General features: G+C 45.3%; 1 long non-coding RNA gene across 1 annotated transcript in view; it reads left to right on the plus strand.

The window, feature by feature from the left end:
• Positions 1-9,995, plus strand: part of LOC123797498 (uncharacterized) — a 215,686-nt gene extending 205,691 nt beyond the window's left edge. Inside the window, exons 5-9 of the long non-coding RNA XR_015726160.1 lie at positions 331-433; positions 1,043-1,135; positions 2,088-2,197; positions 8,048-8,231; positions 8,343-9,995. This is a non-coding gene — a long non-coding RNA (uncharacterized LOC123797498). The remainder of the gene's footprint in view (positions 1-330; positions 434-1,042; positions 1,136-2,087; positions 2,198-8,047; positions 8,232-8,342) is intronic.
• The last annotated feature ends 7,476 nt before the right edge of the window (positions 9,996-17,471 follow it).

A 17,471-nucleotide genomic window follows, 5' to 3' on the forward strand; every position in this document is an offset into this window, starting at 1 on the left:
ATAAATTATTGAACACTAATCTGAAACTAATGATGAACTATATATTGGCTAATTGAATTTAAATAAATAAAGAAAGAATTCTGTGCCCTGCCTGAATCCTGGGAGCATGTCTTTTTCTTGCCCATAGAGGGCACTCAAAGTTTGTTCAATAAATATAAATAAATGAAGAGAAAATAATAAAAAGAAAAACTCTCTGATTTGAGTAAAAGAATGGATGTGTATCATTTGTACACCTGTCACGTGCATAGCTGGGTTGAACTATTTTATGTGTAGGACCCACAGGAAGGGAACAACGGCGCACTATTGTCGCCAACCTCTTGCTTCTGGCAGGTGGAGGAGGAGACGGCGCTTCGTCCCCTTATCTTCATGTGTGGATCTCTATTTCCCTCTGGTGGCCGATCTGTGCACTGCAATCGGTATTTCTGAGGCTCAGGTGAGGTTGGATTTGCGCAGAATGGGCTGTAAAACCTTGAAGGGCCGGTAGGGGTTTTGGATTCCGGCATTTCTCCAGCGGAAGTGTCGTGGCAAATTCCAAAAAGCCTCGAAATTCTCTACAAGACTAGAACTTTGTTTGAATTTCGGGGATAATCTAAAATAGAAGTATATTCTGGGTTCTGTGGATGGCTTTCTAATCACCCACTGTCCTGCAGTTCTGTTTTCTCATTTGCATTTGTGTTTGTGGTCAGGCTGGTGCCGAGCATTACTGCTTCACCTGCCAGGGGAGGCGCCCAGAGGCTCGGGCTCCCTAAGGCCACACAGGTGCTGCAGGTGGAGGACGGCCCACCGCGCTCCCAGTGTAAGCCAGCCCCGCGCTGAGTCTGCGCGGCCGGCCGCAGCACCGCCGGAGGTGAGGGCCAGGGCACTCTCAGAAACGTGACTTTCTCTCTCACACTAGTTTTGCCAAGTCCTGGGACTTGTAGTGTTGTTATTGCTTACTAAGAACAATGCTTTTGGAATGTGCTTTGGTGATACTTAAAAGCCAGCTACAAGCCTAAATGGTTGATATCTTATTTGATACTTGTGTATATTTATGTTCTTACAGCAAAAAGTAAGTAATCCCGTGATGGAGGTCAAATTGTCCCTTTACAAGTGGTCCAAATGCCGCACATTTTGAGATGAGACAACCGAGGCCCAGGTGAGTGAAGGCGCTTCCCCAGCATGGCTGGGGGGCGGGGCGGGGGTGGCTGGTGGCCGAACCCAAAATGCGTGCGAGAGATCAGGCTTTCAGATGCTCGGCCTGTGTTCTCTCCACTGTGCCACCGGAGTCGTCTGGATTTAAACACATCTGTTTTGATATGGATTCACTCTGTGGTCTGTTTCTGTCTGTCAGGGGAGATCTGATCTAGTATCATTTAAAAATAATACACATTGGCGTATGTTACTCCTTTCCATGGCGATTCAAGTCAAAATGCATTTTGCACTCTTCATAGCATTTTGCCTAGCACCCTAAAACACGTTACATGCGATTCTTGCCCAAGCACGGTTTATAATTAAATTTGGAGGAAAGACATGCATTCTTAAAATAACTGATGACAGCGCCCAGAGTAAAGTGGGAACCTGCCATGTGTCCCTTAACACTACTTGGCGTCTTTACGCCCCGCCGTAACCTGTCGGAAAGTCTCCCGGGAAGTGGAGAATGAAACCCAGTCCCCTTGGTGCCTCGGGTGCACTTGTCCACACCCTGGGGCCTCCACTCCTGCCTTCAGAAGTGGCCCGGGAGCATTCCTCAGGTCCGCGCGCGGGCCGGCCTCCAGGGGGAGCTCGGCCTCCCATGAGCACACTGCTTGCGCAGTCACGGAGTATGCGAGGCTCCTCGGAAGAGGCCGGGTCCCTGCTGGTGGAGGGCCGCTGCCGTGAGCAGCGGCTCTGCCACCACCGGTCCACTGTGCTCAGCTAGGAAGGCAGCGAGCTCCTCCTGGGGTCGGCCAGTGACCCTTGTCACCAGCGGGGCTGCACATGCCCAAAGCGCCGCACCCACTAAGTGTGTGTGTGTGTGCGCGTGTGTGCCTGAAGGTGTGCACGCACATGTGAAGACGTGCGTTCCCAGGAGCTGGGGCCAGTTTCCAGGCAGAGTTTGGGTTTTTCAGGCCTCGAGTGATGCTTCATCTGGGGACCCCCAGCGTCATGACGGGGCTGTTCCTGACTCAGTGTAGACGCTCCAAGATGATGCGACTCCAATCAAAATCCCCAAACACCGGTAGGTGGTGTTTCCTAAATCTGGACTAATCAGCTACAGATCCAGTGAGTGTCTTTTGAAAGTGTGGCCTTATATCTCTGGGGCCTACAGATACAGGTCCTGTATCTCTGACATAAGGAAGTGTGTCAGCAAGGGGACAGAGTTTGTGAAAACTAGGACAATCCCCATCCTTTTCATGTGCAAATTATCCGTTTATTCTAAACAAGTACATTTTATTATTTTTCACCACTCTCTTGGGGGGATGGTGGTTAGGCCAGCTGGGCCTGGGTTGACAGTTGGATGATGTCATCCCTTGTCCTCCAGCTGGCCTGGGCTCCTTCAAGAAGCACCTGTCACTTTGCTGGTTTCCCATTGGCCAAGACGTCACATGACCAAGATGCTCTGGCAGGATTTCGAGTCTGGGTGGGCGGCAGGCGGAAGGATTATATGGACCCCGGGACCCAGTGTCAGAGTTGGATAAACCCAACAGAGGCCAGCAGTGGGTACCACCTGGTGTGGGTGGGAAGGTGAATCTGCAAGCCCAGTGATCAGAGAGGTGAGGGAGGGTCTGCAGCCCTGAGCAGGTGGCACAGAGCACGAGGTGTCTGGGACGGGACAGTGGGCTGAAGTGGGGCTTGGGGGCCACAGGGAGGTGAGGGGGCAGACAGGCCACCACAACAGTAATTTGCCATTACTGCAGAGGATGGGTCCACATTATTACTACTTCTAGTCAGGCTCACATTCTTGCTCAGGTGACTAGACATTTTACTTACAAAATTTCAGGTTTGCTGGAAAGTTGTACAACTCTGTTTTTGGCATTTATTGGTGCAAGTGACACAGCAGAATGGAAAATATGTGGATCAATTTCTTTGTGTGGATGAATTTATATCACCAGTCGAAAGATGATTCGTTTCATCTTTCAATTTCAGATGTGTGTTGACATTTCTGTGGGAGTTACCGTTTTTATCCCAATTATATGGTCAAAGGAAAAACACATTTAAAAATGTGTAGCTCAGGCGGTTGAAACTTCAACTTTTTGGATGAAATTTGGCACAAGGATTCTGGCAACATTATGAGCTGAAGTTGCTGGAGATGTATTTATTATGGCCTGTGGCCACCTCCGCAGAAGTGGAATTTTGTTTGAGGTCGTAAAGAAAAAAGGCTGGAGGATTTATGGACGCACAGGTTGCTCGGGTAGTAAGTGTAATCGGCGCTCCTGGTGATGAGGGGCGCAGGGCGGCAGCTCTGTTTTGCTCCCTGCTCCAAAACGACACAGACCTCTGTGAAAAGTTCCCGTCCTCCTCCCCCCTCCCCCGCTCTGCTCCTTCCACCCTCTTCAGCTCCCCTCTCTGTTCCTCTTTCTTTCTTCTGCCTGGCTTTGCCCTCCGAGAGGAAGTAGCCACTCTTGCGCCCTTGCAAGTCCTGTCCCTAAACTGAATGACATAGTGATGAGATCTGCCTTGCCGTTCAGCTGGTATGGGAAATGATGTGAGCCAGTTTTCCAGAGGGGGAGGGAGGGTTTCCTTGGGAGACAAGGAGAAAATACAAGGCATTTTTAACTAGAGTTTCTAATGCAATCTTTTCCTTCTGTGCGTTCGCCTCTCGCCCAAGTCTCTGGCATGAATTTTAGGGTTTGGCACAGAGGGAGGCAGAGTCCAGGTCCGTATCCTCCTGCGTGAAAAGCTCCTGCTTGGGAGAGGCTGAGAGAGGAGGGGAGGGCAGAGAGAACTCAAGGGGGAGCTCAGATGGAGAGAGGGGGGAGAGGGAAGGAGGGGAGCAGCCGGGAGAAGATGCAAGAGAGGGGTAAGGCAGTGATGACATTTTGTGCCCCAGCATGGTGGCTTACACGTGGAGGTAGGATTATATAATTTGGGAGAGAGATCTGCAAGACATCGACTCAACCCAGCACACAAAGGCGTTAGTACAGGGATGTTCATTGCAGCGTTGTTTATAATAGTTTAATGTTGGAAATAACTTGCATGTTCAGTGATAAGGCAGTCTTTAAAAATTGTGGTTTTCCTTCCGATGGGATACTATGCAGACATTAACACAATGTAGGAGGCCTCTACCTGTTGACATTAAAGAGATCTATGATATATTTTTATTTTTATTTTATTTTTTTCAAAGAGAGAAAGAGTGAGTGTGAGTGGGAAGAGAAGGGGCAGAGAGAGAGGAGAGAAAGAATCTTAAGTAGGCTCTACACCCAGCATGGAGCCGGATGCAGGGCTTGATCTCACGACCCTGAGATCATGACCTGAGTGGAAATCAAGAGTTGGACACCTAACTGACTGAGCCACCCAGGTGCCCCTCTACGATATATTTTTAGATTTAAAAAGTACTTTGCAAAAATTTACAAAACAACATGTCTAGTATGATCCTTTATTTTGCTAAAAAATATATATATATATGAGGAAAAAATCTGGAAGACATACACCAAAATGTTAACTCATTTTGTTTCCTAAGTGGTAGGATTTAAGGGAATGCTCATTCTTCCCATATATGCATGTATATGTATATAAAGAAATACATAATTCCTTTCTGTAGTGCCTGAAACTTTAAAATAATGAACATGAAAGTTTTTGGAATCAGAAAATCATTAAAGGTGTTATAATTTTTAAAATAAAATCTGTCTTGTGTAGCTTCAATAAGGTTAAGTTTTCTGAGAAATTTAATTCTAAGTTGATAGCGAGAACTCTTTCCCGTGTACGTTTCCCCCTTTCTGTATGGTAAACTTAAACTCAAATAGCTGGTTTTCTTTCTTTTTCTTTTTCTTAAGATTTACTTGAGAGAGAGGGGGCGGGAGGGGCAGAGGGAGAGGGAGAATCCCAGGCGGACTCTGCACTGAGCATGGAGCCGATGCAGGGCTCGATCCCAGGACCCTGAGATCTTGACTGGAGATGAAACCATGAGTCTGACGCTCAACCGACTGCGCCATCCCGATGCCCCTCGGAGGCAGCTTTCTAAAGCAGCGGTTCCCAAACCCCAGCGTGCACCACAGTCACGTGGGGCTGTGAGCTTGCAGGGGCCTGGGCCACCCACAGCTGCAGGCTCAGCCCCAGAACTTGCATTTCCAGCGACCCCCAGGTGGGGCTGCTGCTGCTGGTCCGGAACCACACCTCCCACACTTTGAGAACGATTCCTCTCAGTAAGGGGAAAGGTCTCCAAAGTTAGAAGTCATGATCTGTTTTCCAACTTTTCCAGAATAAGTGGGGCTCCTTTAAAATATCGTATACAAAATAGAGTAAAAGAATTCTTGAATTTTCACAAGACCGTTTCCCCATAAACTATGTAACGTATCTGTGTGGATAAATATCATGGACATACTGTGTCCAAGCACCTGTCGGTTGAATTTGAATTCTCTTCTGCGTCCCCGTGCGTGCCCGCTGCCGTTCTGAAGTGACAGTCACTGTCACTGTGAGAGTTGTGCAGCTCTGTTTGATAAATTCTTGGCCTGAAGCCATTGCTCAAGAAGTCACACTGCTGCTGACGTTACGCGTTAAAGAATCTCAGTGAACCGGAGGTATTCACACCCTTGTTCGAAGCTTTTTAAAAACATTGTCCTGTCCTGGTTCTGTTTGTCTTACAGCTACAGCCACTGTGTGGCACGCACCAGCGTCCCTTCCCAGCTTGTCCTCACCTGTCAAGTCAGTGGGGGGCACTCCACTGGCCAGTGCCCAGGCTCTGCTCAGACCCCCTGGATCCTTTCTCACCATGTCTGTGTGCTCCCCAGCCTTTTTAAAGAACTGCCCTTGGGAGTCCTGGAGAAGGGGACTTAGCTCCAGCATCCACGACTCCCTTGGGGAACACCCCTGAGGTGTTGTTTACTGGGATTGGGCTACAGCTACCCTCGGTGGGGCTTTGACCCGAGAGTGAACCTTTACTGGGCCCCCCATCTCTTCTTCCTTGCTTCCCAGTTTGCCCTGGGAGCACTGCTTTCATAATCAACACATCACTTGCATACAGATTATCACAGGGTCCACTTTTGGGGCGTTCTGACTTAAGACATGGGTCCCCTGTCTAGTGAAAGCCCCCAGAAATACCCAAGTGTGTGTGACCCATACAGGATTATTGTCAACAGCACAAGTGTATCGTTGGGAACCTCTGCTGACTGGCGAGCACGTATAGAGATTTAAGGCATAGCTGGTGTCCTGGAGGGATCAACTTCTTGCTTGAGAGATGGAGACAAGTAGAACAAAGTTTAATAATACGCCAGGGCCAGATGTTATTTGAGACATAGTAGCCCACGTTTTCATCTTCAGGGCATTCTTTGCCACCCCGTGGAGTGCTGGAGCAGCCAGATGGTCCTTTTGTCCTAAGTATGACACAGAAGCCACAGGAGGACCCACCAAGAAGGACGGTATGGTCAGGGACATGAGCTGTCTCAGTGGGGACTCGTGTGGAACAGATGGAAGAAAGGTCTCATGGCACCTTCCCAAAGGCTCTGCACCCTCTAAAGGTCCTGCCCTTCCATGCAACTCCAGGGAAAAGTGAGAGAGACCCTGACCGAGGTTTCGTGAGATGGCGTGAGTTTCTCCTCACCATGGCAGCACGAAGCGTCAAAAGAGAAATCCAGTTGCGGCACAGAAAACGAGGGCTGAGATCCATACCCCCCCCAAACACGGGGCACGGGCCAGATCGGTGGTGCCGGAAGTGGCCCCGTGACGGGAAGCATATGCAACTCTCTTGGGTTCAGGGAGGCTCTGCGACGCAGGTGTTTTCTTGCATGAAGTCTCTAGTATCTTAGACCTTCAGGGGAGTGAGAGAGTTGGTGAAACCAATAAATAAGAAAAACCCTGTGCAAAATCACACCCTCACTTTATGCTTTGCTTTGACTTGCTCTACTTTGAAGCTTGCCCAAGGCCAAGTCATTCCTAATTCAAGGCTGGTTAGAACTAATCAGAAGAGTTTTGTTTAACCAAGCAGAGGGAGGTCTTCCCTTTAAAAGCAAAACATTCAGAGGATTGAATTTTTTATGCGCACAAATGCTTCCGATTTACTGAATCCCTCGCGTGGCCCTGAGCTGAGCTGAGGTGGCCCCTTAACCTCTAACAGATAAACTAAGGTGGGAGACCTGTTCACCTGGCTAGTTACAATTCCCCTTTCCTTCGTGGTAAATTTTGGAATGAAAAATGTGTATGTCAGACCTTTTTCCTTAAGGGGCTTCTGTTATCAGTTTATTTAACTGTTTGTAATATGGAGAGAATGATATTTGCCTTCTAATTATTAAGGCAATAGAAAAGAAATGAATCCTTTTAAAGACTTTGGCTTGTGTAGAATATTACCTGATAAAACCAAAGCTTTTATGATTGATAACGTTGAGGATGACATTGACAAGGCCCTGGTAGCAGTTAGGGTTTGGTCAGAGAAGCAGGACTGCTAGGGGAGAGAACAGAGTTCCCTGTCTATCTATTCACTAATTATTCATAGCAAAACTCCAAGACTCCCAAGGAATTTGTATTTGATGAATAAAGTATCTCTACATTCAGTCGAGCCTTCTTTCAAAGTTCTAAATAAAGATTTATAGTTTTCCACATGTAGACCTCATTAAAGTTATTCTAAGGTAATTTATGACTCAATTGCTTTATAAATGGAATCTTTTATATTTTGATTGGCAATCAATTATTGCTGGTATATATGGGAAAACCATAAATTTTTAATTTACCATATATTCTTATATTCATCACTTCACTTACTTTTTAAAAATCGTTAGGTTGCTGTTCATTTACTTTTTTCCTTTGGTTTTTCTTTTCCATCATGAAAACATAGGATTGCTCAGTACAGATTTGACTGAGCTTCGTAAATTTTGAGATTTTTGGTTATACCAAAAACTTCTATCAAGCATCCACAAATTGTGGGAAAACTCTGTTACAGGCTATGGATTCGAAGGTGAAGAAAATGCTCTTCTCATCCTCAGGACTTCATACCAGTAGTCTGAAAGACTGGATTATTTGCATTTTACTGAAATGACGTGTGTCTTGTGTGTATTTGGAACAACATGCCTCAAGGAACCTTCGCCAGAGTGAGCAGCCTGGCCGCTTTAAAGGTGGTGTTGGAAGTAGGTAAAAACAGCCTTTAGGGCACCTGACCATTCTGCTCATTATTTCACCTTTACTTCTACTTGACATTTGGAATATTTTCCTTAAGTTACATTTCTCTGTCTTTCAAGGACCAAGGACTGAGTGCACTGTGATTCATGGTAATTGGCATTCCTGGCTATCTGATGTCTCAAAAGTGCTTCTGCGTTTCTGGTGAAGTTCTCGACTACACATTTTAGCCAAATGAAATCTGGCGACAATGATATTTCCTCTACTTTGGCTCCGAGTATTTAATTTCTTTTGGAAACCGAAGCGGATTTTTAAAACTCCCTTTCTGTCTTTGTGTCACCTGACTCTGCAAGTACTGGACTATTACCTGCCATGTGAAGAAGCCAAACACTGTCACACTAAGCGTGAGTGCCTGGGCTACAGTCTCTGCCTCTGCGTAAATGACAGAAGCTCTGTCTTTGATTTCTCATGCACATTAGTGATTATAATTTCAGAAGCATCAGATTAATGTCTCCAATAACAACTCTTACAAGCCATGCTGTAAACACATTCTTTCCTTTGGATTTTTTTTTTTTAGAAAAAAAGCATACCTTTATTCTGCAAGATCTGAGAAAATCATTTTAGGACAACATGAGCATTTGTGATTAAAAACTGGTCCTGACAAAAATTGACAAGGCAGGAAACAACAAATGTTGGAGAGGATGTGGAGAAAGGGGATCCCTCCTACATTGTTGGTGGGAATGCAAGTTGGTACAGCCACTCTGGAAAACAGTGTGGAGGTCCCTTAAAAAGTTAAAAATTGAGCTACCCTATGACCCAGCCATTGCACTACTGGGTATTTGCCCCAAAGATACAGACGTAGTGAAGAGAAGGGCCATAGGCACCCCAATGTTCATAGCAGCATTGTCCACAATAGCTAAATCATGGAAGGAGCTGAGATCCCTTCAACGGATGACTGGATTAAGAAGCTGTGGTCCATATATACAATGGAATATTACTCAGCCATCAAAAAGAACGATTTCTCAACATTTGCTGCAACATGGTTGGGACTGGAGGAGATAATGCTAAGCGAAATAAGTCAAGCAGAGAAAGATAATTATCATATGGTTTCACTCATTTATGGAACATAAGAAGTAGGAAGATCAGTAGGAGAAGAAAGGGAAGAAGTAAGGGGGGGTAAACAGAAGGGGGAATGAACCATGAGAGACTATGGACTCTGGGAAACAAACTGAGGGCATCAGAGGGAAGGGGGTGGGGGAATGGGATAGGCTGGTGATGGGTATTAAGGAGGGCACATATTGCATGGTGCACTGGGTGTTATACGCAAGTAATGAATCATGGAACTTTACATCAAAAACTAGGGGTGTACTGTATGGTGGCTAACATAATAAAAAAAATATTATTAAAAAAAAAAAACTGGTCCTGAGGTTTCCGTGATGGCTTCTGATCATTAAAATCCCTACAGGAGTCCATGTAGAAGTATGAGCTCCTTACCATCTAAGAAACAGAACTCCCTGTGTTAGTCGAAGCAAGCTCCTTGCTTTAGCAAACAGCTCCAATGTTTCAATGATTTACGGTAGCAAGATGTATTTCTTGTTCATGTCGGAGTGTAATGCGGGTTGGGGTGGGGGTTGTTCTGGGCCCTGGGGTCCTCTCACCTATCAGCTCAGCCATTTCCAAGGGCCTCAGTCTCCCCTGCTGGATTCACTCCGTCCTCCGGGTTGACCAGCAGAGAGAGCGTGGGGCATCCTGTGGGATGTTTCAGGGGCCAAGACTTGAGGTCACGCCTGTCACTTTTATCTATTCTCTGCTGGCCAGAATGCAGTCACTTTGCCCCCCCCCCCCCCCCCCGTCACTAACTGCAAAGGGTCTGAGAAATACAGGGCGGGACACAAAACTAGGTATGTGAGTTTCCAGTAGCTTCTGTAACCGGTGACCCCAGTCTTGTGGGTTGAAACAACACAAACTTACTATCTTTCCATTCTGAGGTCAGAAGTCCAAAGTGGGTCTCACAGAGCCAACTTCAAGATATTGGCAAGGGCATATTCCTTCTGGCGGCTCAAGGGGAGAATCAGTTCCTTGCCTTTTTCAGCTTCTAGAGGCTTCCTGGTCTTCCCTGGTTTGTGGTCACAGCACTCTGACCTCGGCTTCCACGGTTGCATCTTCTCCGACTCTCCTGTTGCTGCCCTCTTCCACCCTTTAAAGATCTTGTGATTACACTGGGCCCACAGATGACCCAGAATAATCTCCCTATCTCGGGATCTTGAATCACATCAGCGAGGCTAAAGTAGCACGTTCACGGGTCACAGAGATTAGCACGTAGACAGACGTCTTTGGGGGCAGTTATTGTGCTCTCGCAAAGGGTGAGCTCCGGCTGTTTCCGTCGCACTCCCCGTAGGAACGCCGCCGCGGTCCGTGCTTGGCTCTCGATATCGCTGGAGTTTACTCGACTCTAAGTGCTAGTATGCCCTGATGGAGCGACTCCACGCGTCCCGAGCTCGCTCGCTGGAAACTCATAAGCTCGGGAGTAGAATCCCTAAGGCTGCGCACAGCGCCACCGACCGTGTGAAATCATGCAGTCGTGACTATAACTCCGTGGGTTCTTTACTTTCTGAAAACATTACAAAAAGAATACATCAAGATATGGTTGTTATAAAAAATTTAAAATGCACAATACGAAACTAGAAAGAATAAAGGGAAAAAGTCATCTTTCACTTCTCTCTCCATAGATGAGTGCTGTTAGTGTCTGGAAGGTGTGCGGGAGCCGCTTCCACCTGCCCTCCTAATCTCTTCTGCACCCTTCTCCACCCTGCCTCAGGGTGGCTGACCCACACCAGACTGCATGGGTGATCCTTTGCTCTCCGGCCTCTCACTGGACTTGGCCAAAGGGAGGCACTAGTAGGAGATGGGAGGGTGGGAGACGAGGGACGTCAGGGTATTTATTCCCTCTTGTTCCCTCCCTGTTGGGTTACCATGAGTTGGTTTCATCTCCGCCAAAAGCCAAAGTGACATTTTCCATAAAGCCTCCTTCTCCAGGTTATGTCCGGCTTGGGGGTTACAATGGTTCCATGCTCTTATTAGTCTGGGGGCACTGCACTAAACCTTATTCTTTCCCAAAATTCCACCTGTACTTTTATCAAATTCTTTTCATATTATCCAGTTTCAATGCCAGGACCCTGATGGATACAGAGTTTGCTATGACTTCACACACACGCACATGCTCACGTGCATGAGAAATAAGATGGTAAACTGGATTTAAAGGGTGTGTGTGTGTGAGAGAGAGAGAAAGAGAGACAGAGAGAGACACACACAGGGAGACAGGGAGATAGAGACAGAGACAGAGAAACCCATGGCAACAGGGTGGTATTTGAAATATACCACTGTGCAGGTATTTTAAAATCGGTGGTCAAGAACTGGTTGAACGGCTCCCATGAAGGGTACGGTAGAGCTAGGTCATTGCGGATTAGAGAGTACCTGTCGGGAGAATCACTTTGAAAAGATGTAACTCCAGTTGCTCTGAATACCTGTCCTATCTCCTAAGGGTGGAAACACAGAGGTGATTCCCCTTTATCTCAAGCCAATGGGAGCTTTATTTTTTAAAAAAATATTTTATTTACTTATTTGATAGAGAGAGAGCACAAGCAGGGGAAACAACAGAGGGAGAGGGAGAAGCAGGCTCTCTACTGAGCAGGGAGCTTGATGTGGGACTCGATTCCAGGACCCTGGGATCATGACCTGAGCTGAAAGCAGACGCTTCACCGACTGAGCCACGCAGGCGTCCCCCCCCCCCCCCACCACGGGAGCTTTAGTGGGGCCCTTCCAAAGGCAGGGGCCGCCTCTGACACACAGTTAGGAGAGAAGAGGTTCTTTCAGCCAGAGTAGGGTGACCCGGGGTGCACTGTATGCATCCAGAGGTGGCTGGTGGGGAGGGCGGGAGGTGGGTTTATGAGTGCTTCTCATGGACCAGATGTGGACTGTATGGGAGGGAGAACTGGCCATTTTCAATCATGTCCAAGAGGGCCGCCTAGAGGGGCAATGGGTGTCAACCACGTGAATCCACCTGGCTCTGACTCCCAAAGAAACAAACATGAGAGGATAGCCACCTGGAGAAAAAAATGCAGCCAATGTCATGTAAGGTGCTGTTGCGTGTTCTTTACAGGAGGCCTGTGAGGCACTCCTAAAAGCACCCAGAAGAGAGAGTGAGGCCAGCCTACAGGATCCCCAGTCGGGCAAGAACTCTCTGCTTCTGAACCTGCAGGGGTCAGAATCCTTTAGCAAGCTGAGGGTTGGAAAACCGTACTGAAGGAAAACAGCACAAGGAGCCCTCAACGTCTGCAGGCTCCAGCTTGGGCAGGTTGGGAGAAAATCTACTTTAAGTCAAGTTTGGGATTTTTATTATTATACAGGATTAGACATCTTCAGTTGCTAAGTTCAGGCTGGTTATGACTTAAAGCAAACTGTAGCATTTGTTTATTACCTGTGAGTTCATAGAGGCCGTGACACCACCTGAATTCTCCCCTAGGTAGAGAATGAACTTTTCTCACTGGATATATTTTGGTGGAAGACAAAAATACGGCAGTTTTCTCATTAGACCTTATGAGTCTTTCCTGTTCCATATGCATCTTTTGAAATTGTACGTGATCATTATTATACTTTACATCCCCTTCTGGAACTTCCTTGATCACTTAGGGATGAATGTTAGAGATCTTCATGTATCCTTTAACTTCACTGACCAGTGACAGCTAGAATTCCTGTCTGGATGTACAATACCTTATTTAACTACTCCCTTATTGATGGACATTCCTATTATTTTTATTTTTATTTTCTTACCATTAAGAACCATTTTTCGCCATCTATGTGATGTAGAAGAATAGATTCTCTGATGTCAGGTGCTGTTGCAAAGTGATTGACCCCGTGTTGCTTTTGTCTGCCTGTCTGCTCTTCTCCTTTCTGACAACAGCACCTCATTTTCCTTTGGGGAAAGAGAGATGAAATAAGAATGCATCTCAAATTGTTGTCTTCCACTGTGCTTTTTTATAGCAAATTCAAAGTGGGGCCAGCCCGTGCCCTTCCTGGAGAGGGAGCTCTGTGACTGGCCCTCTTGTCATGTGATCTGACTAAGCCAATCAGATACTCCCTCCTGGGAACTTGATTCTCGAACAGAGGGACACAAAATTGGAAAAGGGTTGGGGATGACTTGTCCTGAAAGGGATCTTATAGAAGCTGGCCAAATGTAGGGGCGCCTGGGTGGCTCAGTCCATTAAGCATCCAGCTCTTTGTTTCAGCTCAGGTCATGATCCTGGAGTCCTGGGATCAAGCCCTGCATCAGGCTCCCTGCTCAGCAGGGAGCCTGCTTCTCTCTCTCCCCCTGCTCTTGTTCTTTCTCTCTCCTTCACATAAGTAAATAAAATCTTTAAAAAATAAATTATTATCACCTCATTTAGCCTGAGCGTGTCTCTATTGTTTGTGGATGATATAAACAATATGCACATTTAATATTTTGGCAAATATCTCTGGTTGCCCTCCAATCTGAGGGAGCAGTTTAGACTTCCACCAACAGTTGGAAGCTTCTGGATTTCTTTCTTTCTTTTTTCCCCCTTTAATTCGCTTTAAGCAGTTCTGTGGTGATATACACAGAGATTCTCCTTTTATTCAATTTTCCTGATACAATACCACTTTGATTTCCTGGTGGAGTGAGTCTATCTATTTCTAAATGAGCTAAATGATATTTGCTGCAAGGGGTTGGCCAACAAATAACTCATTTATTATTGCTAGAAAACAATTGGCTTGTACTTAACTTGCCAGAGGTAAAGTTGATGAAATTACCCAGTGTCAAATTAATTTTATTTATAAGTGGAGTGATTCACAAGGATATGAGCCACAAACTTGGACTCCAAGTGTTCTAAAACTGAGTATTCTCACATGATCACCTTAGCAACTCTAAACAATGACATAATCGTCAAATACCAGCAAAAAGAACAGTCAAGCATGCTACGAAAAGTTCCTCTAATTAACATCATGTTTGCCAATTACTTTATTCTTACTGAAATGTATATTAGAAAAACCAGCTGTAGAAGTAGAAGAATTCGTTATTTGAATTGAAGGCATATGAAAAAGAAATCAGGTTCTCCAACTGGGCGAATGCCATCATTAAAAGCGATACATACAGGGTTCATTGCCCTGCGTAAAGAGAAATGTCCAGGTTATTGATAGACGAGGGGAACCATACATAAGAATGAGTGATAGTGAAGAATCAATCACCAAGAAGTGTATGTACCAGGAAGAACATGGAGAAATGGAATCATGCCTAGCACCAACTTCTTGAAATATTTCCTGCATCGTGAACAGGGGAGGAAAATGTACACATATGACTTTTGTCCCCTCTCCTCACTCCAACTACTTTTGTTGAAATTGAAAGAATAGAAAATGTCCAGAGGAGAGAGAATTAGAATGTGGGAGCAGGGGCTTTGCAAGATTTTGTATAGGAGCTGGAGGTAATTAAATCAATTACCACCATGTGTCTTATAGGATCTTAGAAAGGAAGATTGCTTAAGCGAATAAAGTTTGTTGTTTTGTTACTAAGATCCATGGAAAAGATTGCCTTTTCTGTGCCAAGCAGTGCAACCGACAGGCGGGGAAATTGCCAAGTGCCTGAAATAAAGGCTCGTTGCCAAGGCCTCCAGTGTAGTGGGCTGATGAGAATGGACGTTCCATGCTTCCCGTATTTCACAATTAAGAAAGGTGTTGCTGTGTGCAGGTTCTTTATAGATACTATCAGTTTAAGGAGCCTCCCTTGTGTTTTGAATTTCTTAAGAATTTTTTTTAACCTAAAGGCATGCATCTAATACTTTTTCTGAGTTAATGAGAAGACCATATGGTTTTTCTCCTCTAATTTATTAATGTGGTTAGTTATATTTATTCTAATGTTAAACCTCCCCTGAATTCCTGGGATAGAGCAAATCTGGAGAAGATATATTTTCATTCTTATACTTGGCTGGATTGGATTTGTTCTGCTGTTTAGGATTTTTGTATCGATGTTTACAAGTTAGATCGTCTGCTTTTCTTTCATCATATCATCATTGCCTAGTTTTGGCATCGAGGCTCTGTTCACCTCATAGAATGTTACTGGGGCAGTACTCCCTCATTTCCATCTTCTAGAACACTGGAATGATCTTTCTTAGAATTTGCTCATAAAATTGGCTGAAGCTGCTATTTTGTTTTTGGAAGATATTTAACTACAGATTAAATTTCTTTAAAAATTGTAGGACCACTTAGACCTTCTCTTTCTTCTTGAGTCAAGTTCAGTAAGTTATAATTTTCCAGGAATTTATTTCATAGAAGTTTTCAAATTTAACATTATATTTATGAACAGATCAAATAATGACGATGAGCAAACAATTATGATAATCCACAATATTCTCTTTTCTTCAGGGACTTTGATTGGACAGGTGCCAGATCTTCCCGTTCTTTTTTTAAATGTCTTTTTCTTTCTTTATCTTTTCCATCTTCTTTTACCTCTGTTTTATAATCTTGGCAATTTCTTCTGACCAGTCGTCCAGTTACCTAATTTTCTCTTCTGCCATGTCTAAGCTACTATTTAACCATGGACTGAACTTTTATTATTCATGGTAATATTTTTTATTTGTAAGTTGTTTTGGCTATTGTTCAAAATATTATTTATTTTATTATTTTTTAGAAGATTTTATTTATTTGTTAGAGAGAGAGAGTGAGAGAGCACACAAGTAGTGGGGGGGGGAGTGACAGGCAGAAGGAGAAGCAGGCTCTCCACTGAGCAAGGAGCCCAATGTGGGACTCGATCCCAGGACCCTGGGACCATGACTTGAGCCAAAGACAGACGCTTAAATGGACTGAGCCACCCAGGGATCCCCAAACTGTTATTTATTTTTTATTCTATTTTTATTTCTTTAAACATTTCAGGTATAGTCATTTCATATTTTGTATCTAATAATTCTAATATCTAAAGCACTTAGGAGCCCGAATCTTGTTTCCGCTGATTATTCTCATGGTGTTTGTTTCTTTGAAGGTTTGTGATCTCCTATCTGATTAACTGTAAATTGTGGAAATTGAGAGGGCCTAAAACGGGGATGCTTTCATTTGAAGAGGTTTCGTGTTTGCTTCTGCCGGGGACAGAAGATGTCTCTGACCTGGGTCACTGGGGAGTCCAGGCTGATGTTGGGCTTGGGGGTGCTCAGATTCAGTCTCTGCCTCGTGGTAAGCCCAAAGATTGATCATGGGGCCCCTTAAAAGCCTCTTCCCATCACACATATACCATGTTCTGTTAATGCTACCTCCCAGGATCCTGTGAATGCATTTCATGCATCCTCCAGTCCAGCCAACCTGAACTTCTGAGAGCTCTCCTCTTCCTTCCTCATGTCAGTCTCTCTGATGAGAAGGTCCTGTTATCACCGTTTCTACCTGCAATCTCTCTCCTTCACGGTCTGGCTCAAATGCTCACTCTTCTAAGACACCTGTTTTTGTTTCCTCAGCTTAGCAAGCTCATATCTCCTGTGCATTAAGCATCATGTGCACACACACGCACACACAGATGCACACACAGACACACACGCGTGCACACATACAGGTGCACACACACAGACACACAGAGACACACACAGGTGCACATACACAGACACACACAGACACACAGGTGCACACACACACACACAAGTGCACACACACACACAGATGTGCACACATGCAGAGGCACACACACACAGGCAGACACACACACAGTCATATCCTTCCCTCAGGAATTAATCCCTTTGTGCTTTGTCTCAGAGTTTCTTTCCTTCTCTTTCCTACTACATTGAAGTTGCCCTTTTTAGGTCAGGTTCTAGTTCATCTTTTTTTTTTTTTTTTAAGTAGGCTCCCCATCCACTTCAACATAGGGCTTGAACTCACGACCCTGAGATCAAGATCTGAGTTGAGATCAAGACTCAGACACTTCACTGACTGAACCCCCCAGGCACCCCTATATGTCATCTTTGTAGCCAATCCCCTGTTTTTTTCACTCCAATCGCATCTTTAATAATTCTTCCCATAAAGATGAACTGTGTTTATAGGATCCCATGTGTTTTAAAGGGAGCGCAGCGGAGACATCCCTGAGAAGACTGTAGGGGTTGTAACTGCATAATTACACCCAGTGGCTCCCTGAAGGCTTTCTAGGCGGAGGGTTGGACTGAAGTGGGGTGTATTCAGTGGATGCTGTCAGGGGACTTAATTCTGAAGGA

The sequence above is a fragment of the Ursus americanus genome, chromosome 11 (genome assembly GCF_024610735.1).
Source record: "Ursus americanus isolate L20-20 chromosome 11, mUrsAme1.1.p, whole genome shotgun sequence".
In the NCBI taxonomy this organism is placed as follows: Eukaryota; Metazoa; Chordata; class Mammalia; order Carnivora; family Ursidae; genus Ursus; species Ursus americanus.